Below are 6,320 nucleotides of genomic sequence, written 5' to 3'. Positions count from 1 at the left end.
CTCTGAAGTTCAGAACCTTTTCTTCCTCTTGCTGTCTACTGCTAAAGGCTTTGAATTAAAGAAAAATAGCATAGATTAGCTTAGACAGGAATAAAAGAAACCCTCCACCAGCCTGTGAGACCTGGCCTCAGCTCAAAAGCTGAGAGAGATGCAAATCCAATAAAGGGAAATCCAGATTCCCTCTACCCTGATACCTCCCCATTGCAAATTTGTTATTAAAAGTCATCTTTATTTAATAAAACCACAGTCAGATAAGAGGACTATCATTTCAGGGGAACTTAGAGGCATCTGAACCTAAGGACAGCTATTCAACCATAAACAGTCCTTATTGGACCCCTGCTAAGAGACTTTGGTCCAGGGTAAGGCTTGTTCCTCAGGCGAATCCATGCTTACCTGTTCTGGGGTATCTTCAACATCACAATAGAGAAGACATCCCCTCAGGCTATTATATTTGGCCCATTTCTAGGAACCCAATTTTTGAAAGATAGCTTCTTGGAAGGGAGCATCTCTTTCCCTTTACCTGAGCAGCAGCCATATTCCCTCTGTCCCTTCAACTCTTCCATTCCCTGTTACAAAACCTTCCTTATCCCCTGTACCTCTTCAATACCCCTACAATTCTTTTAAAAATTACATTATACATAAATCTTAAATTACTGCCTCCAAGTAAATTTTAGTTCAGTTCTTCAACTGTCAGCTTAACCAAGTTCTCTGCCTCTAACCTCCAGCCACACAGAGATACAAAAGAGATCTTTCTTTTTCCTCTGTTGGTCTTCCTTGTTCAGCAACTCTCCAACTTTCACTTTCTCTACCAACCAAACTATCACTCGGGTTTTCCAAGTTTCCCAAGAACATATCCAGAGAACAGGAAGGACCAGACTCTCAGAGCTCAGATAACTCCAAGAGATGCTTTGACAGTTGGTGAATCCACTCTTTAAGTCCCTCAGAATTCCAAGCCTAATTCTGGCTCAATATTCCAAGCTGGGCTTGAGGCCTTCACATAGTCCTTTACCAACAAAACCCAAATTATCCTAAATTCCTAATTTTATCTCTATACAATCGATTTACCCAAATCAGCCCATGCAGACAACAACAAAACAATATTGAATTTTTAGGGATAGTTTGAAATATGTCTCCTTTCTAGGAATAGAAGTTAAGGAAGGAGGAGAAATTCATTATAGTAAACCCCCTAACAAAAGTCCTTGTATTTTTTATAAAAAACTAGTAGTCAATAACATCTGATAGCTTATGGAAGCCTACTGGGAACTAAATATCATCCTCATCAACAACAGACCTACACTTTAGAGAGCCATCCAGCAGTATTTCAGAGGGTCTGGAGTACACTCTCTCCAGGTGGTAGGATTTTAGTCTAATAATGGAGTGAGAAGCACTATATGCTCAGTCACACATGGGTAAGCATCACATCGCGTTCTGCCATGGAATGAGGTTGGTTTATTTTATAGTTTCAGGTAGTACATGCTTGTAATGGGAGTGAATGTAACTCTGTGGAGAGGGAAAGGAGTAGGGGATAATGGGTAATGATATTTAGGTTTTAATTCTGTGAATATACTCTTTTTGGGTAATAATCTAAGAGGATTAAAGTGGGATATATGTTTATACTATAAGTCTTTGCTCTTAAATAATTTCTTTTTTATTAGAGAGAGAACAATTATTATCCATTAGTGAGGGAAGATAGAGACAAGTCACAGAAGGGGATCAATGGGGACTCATTTTTGAGTGCTGCAAGGCAGCTCCCATTTCCAAAAATGTGATATTGTCAGCCAGTGGGGGTGAAATGGCTCCCAACATTACACTACAGTGCTTGATATGTCATCACATTTTATTGTTACTACTGAGAAGCTGATTTCTTTCATCAAGAGAACAGAGGCTGAGTGAGCTATCATTACCGAGTAACTAGGGAATTTACAAGAAGGAATGAAAAACAAAAGAAAGGAAGGAATTACTTATTAAGTGCCTACTATGTGACATGTAATCTCATAAATGCTTTAAAAACATATCGTGTGATTCTCTGCAAAATAAGTGCTATTATTATTTATTTCCTCCAGTTGAGGAAACCAAGGCTCATAGACGGTTTAAGGACTTGTGCAATGACACATAATTAGTAAGTTTGTGAGACCAGATTTGAAATGAGGTTTTCATGACTCTGGGCCCCCAGTATTCTAGCCACTACACAACCTTAATATCAAACGATCATAAATACAATTGCCTGTAACTGATACTATGTGGTCCATGTTACAAGTTAGTGATGTCACCAATCATTATCAGTCTATTCCTATGACTGAGATTATTCAGAATTACTTTGTGTTCACATTGAAAGGAATTCAACATATACGGAACATTCATCCAGCACTACTTAAATTCTCCCTTTTCTTTCCATATTATCATGAATAGAGGATTCAAAAGGGCTTCCTTTCTTATGAGAATAGACATACACAACTATACTAATGATATGTTGAATAGTTTAGATAAAACAGAGGCCCTATATCAAAAGGTAACCCATATTATTGATAAGACATCAGAACTCATACTGATAACTTATCCTCCAGTTTGCTCAGTAAAATTTGTGGGAATAGGATGGATTGGCCAAGCCCAGCTCAGAATAATCTGTTGAACCTTCCTCCACAATTGTCTTAGGAGCAAGAGAACTTGGGTTCCAATCCTGCTTCTGATGATTCTTACTAGTGTGACCTTAGGCATATCACTTATCTTCATTTAGTCTTAGTTTTTTCATCTCTAAAATGAAGGGGTTTGACTTCAATAGATTTGAAATATTTTCCAATTTTATTTCTTTTGTCCCTGTCATAGAGGATGTATATTTATCAGAAAGATCAGAACTAGGGATGAATAGTTTTCTCATCGTTCTTTTAGAAATAAAATTTTTCCTCATTTGATGTAAATGGATAATAATTGACAGCACAATATCTCCCAAGAGTAAGAAAAGTGAGAAATGGTTGTGTCTCTTCTTTCCTATCAACTTCATTTTCCCTAGTTAAAATCAAACTCTTCAGTTAAGGTATTTAAGCCTCAAAACTCATTTCTCAGAGACCAATTTTCTATTTGAAATGCATAATTGCAATTAATTGTGATAGAGATGATTTTCACATATTAGATGCATTTGTTATTGTTGGGAACAGGTTGGAAATTCCCAATGCAGACAGTCTCAAAGCTTTTGCAGGTGATGATAATCACAGACCTATTAAAAGATGAACTCATAGAGTTCACTTCTATATGATTTGCCACCCAGACCTAGACTGTGGGAGACCTCACTATGAGAGCACTAAGGTCCTTATATCTTGAGTGCTAGCTGTTCCTGTCTCCACCACTGGCTGTTGTTGTCTACCACAATACCAAGGAGTCCACAAAGATTCAGTAAGTGGTTCTTAATTCCTGGGCTCTGAGATAGAGAAAGAATAGGGAAGAGTTCCTTAAGAATCACATTTTATTCTGTTCTTTTTACTGCTATACAGATGTTTTTATATAATAAATACATTCTTTTTCTTTTCTAATGTTTCCATTTCCCACATTTTCTCCCACATGTAAATACATATTATATATGAAGTTGTAATCTTTCAAAATGGAGTAAATATAATCTCAATTTCTTTTTACTCTAATATTTTAAATATATCAATAAAATGTATTTTAAAATAATGTATATATATATATGCATATATGTGTGTATTCATGTTTTCTATATTATTTTTTCATTTTTTAAATCTATTTTAAACTCTTTATATTTGGGTGTATCTTTAAGTGTTTCCCCACTTTTTTCCAAAAGAGTAGTTATTATCTCTTCAAATCTATTTCTCTTTTAGGCTAAAGAATATTTTTTTCACTTTCCCCCCTCATAACAGTCTCTCCCCTGCCAATTAACACTTAGAATTAATTCTTTTCTCTTTGTTATACTTAAGTTTAAGGATTTTTTCTTCATAATCCCCTCTCCCTCACAACAGTATTTTCAATATATCCAGTAATCAGTATAATTCTTTCATGTTCTAAATTGTGTTTGTTAACTCAGTGCATATTAAATCTATTCCATTTGACATACCTTCTAAAAGGTTTTATGCACTACTTGAAATATTTTGATATCCTTTTTCAGGTCAGACTAATTTGTACTTTAAAATATTCAGTTAGCATGTAAAAAGAGAAAATTAACAGATAATTGCTTTACCATTTAACAGGTGAAAAAAAATAATACCAAGAATGGAAAAATAACTAGCCCACAATCACATCACCAGATTTCAGTAGAGGTATGAATAAAATCCAAGTTCTTTGGCTCTTAGTATAAGTCCTCTTATTTTACTATGCATTTCTAAGAAGTACAGATTTTTCCAAACTGTAGTTTATATTATCTAATTTAAATGATAGAATTATCTTATGCAATCACTTTATGTCTCACATTAAGAGAACAGAGCATGAGACAGGAATATATTCTGATTTTCCATTGTGTTGCTGTGCTAGTTTATCTCATCTCTCTTCTTATGCTGTAGTAATGATTGCTTGAAAAGGAAGTTGGGAACCTCAGATTAACTCATCCAGCTGTTCTTGAAGTGTTTTAATTATCAAATATGTTTATTCTGATGGAATTTTTCTCCCCAAAATATTGCTCTTCTTCCCATTAAAAAAAAAAATATATATATATATATATATATATATATATATATATATAAAACCATTATCTTCCATCTTGGAGCCAATACTATGTATTGGTTCCAAGGCCGAAGAGTGGTAATGGCTAGGCAAAGGGGGTCAAGTGACTTGCCCAGGGTCACACAGCTGAGAAATGTCTGAGGACAGATTTGATCCTAGGATCTCCCGTCTCTAGGCGTGACTCTCAATCCACTGAGCCAGGCAGTTACCCCACCTTCCATAAAATATTGAAAGCTTAGAGATAATAGTTGTTCCTGTAATCTTTCATTACCATAGAAGTCAAATGCAGGCTTTCTTTAATTAATAATATCATTTTCAAGCACCTGAGCCGTGTCTTATCATTCCTTTATTCTTTAGCCTTTTTCCTTTCCTTGATTTTTTTGTTACTATTCATTTTTTTCATTGCCAAATATTACATTTTAATTAATTTTGTGAGGTTCAAGTTGTGATTTTCCTTCCAATTTTCTATGATTAAAAACAATTTTTGGTAATCTTCTGCATTAAAGAAGATAACAGGTTTTAATACAAAATTATGCTGTCTCATTTCTCTTCACTTTTTACCTCTTCATTTTGTTTTAAAATCATTTATTTTTTCATTTCTTTCTTTTTCCTCCTCACCTTTTCCTGAATATATTTTCATATCTCCTATCTAATATGCTATTTTCCTTTTCCATATTTTCCATTTGTTTCTTTAAACATGCCTTCTTATCAACATTTTATTAGTCAATACTTTGTATCTCTTATTTTCACTAACATTTTTGAATTCTTTATTTTTCCCCTTGCCATTATTTTTAATTCCCTGTATAGTTCTCTAAACAGGGTAAATGCTTTAATCACAGGGTTCAATTTAATTGAATCAATTTTACTGTCATTGTTATTCCAGTTCTTGCCTTACCTAACCTTAACAATTCACCAAATGAAACCAACCTGAAGTCACTCTATTTCCATGTTTTAACATTTCTCTTTTTCACATACCCCATTACTTCTTTTAATGACTGTTCTTTCTAGACTACTTTTCTTATTTCATTTCCCCCTTGACTGTGTCTTATATTTTTGACTCATTTGCTCTCTCAATATTGATAACCTCACATTCCTCTACCATCCACTTTCCTCTTTTCATACTTGTAAGCTTATGAGTTATAATTCCTTCCTTTTTTGCTTCTTTCCCTATCTTTCACCCACCAAAAAGGGCAACTATGTCTATGAGTTTATTTTGTGAATATTAACTTATTTTGCATTAAATAAAATCCTCTCTTTCTCCATTTGAAATGTGTTTGTTTTGTTTTTCAGAGTTGTCTCTAAGCATTCTTCTAGGTCACATTCGTACCTCTAAACACAGGAAAACAAGGTGTATTATTTTTAGTTGACGTGTTCCATCACAAATACTATTCTTCCACATCACAGGTAATATGGAAATGTGACAAAGAGAGAGGAGTCTAATCTTCCTTTATCCTCACCTATGTACTCACCTAAAATTCTGACCACACATTTAGTTAAATTCTGACCACACATTTAATTAACTTTCTCCTAAGTCAATGCTCAATTAAGTCTTTTATACACCTCCAAAACTGAAGATGCCCCTAGCTTTCTTTCTTTGTTTCTTTTCCCATTTTTGACTAAATGTGCCTCCTTTCCTTTCTTCTCTCTCTTTATTT

This window comes from Monodelphis domestica, chromosome 2 (assembly GCF_027887165.1).
Source record: "Monodelphis domestica isolate mMonDom1 chromosome 2, mMonDom1.pri, whole genome shotgun sequence".
Classification (NCBI taxonomy): Eukaryota; Metazoa; Chordata; class Mammalia; order Didelphimorphia; family Didelphidae; genus Monodelphis; species Monodelphis domestica.
This window is presented reverse-complemented; position numbering follows the sequence as displayed.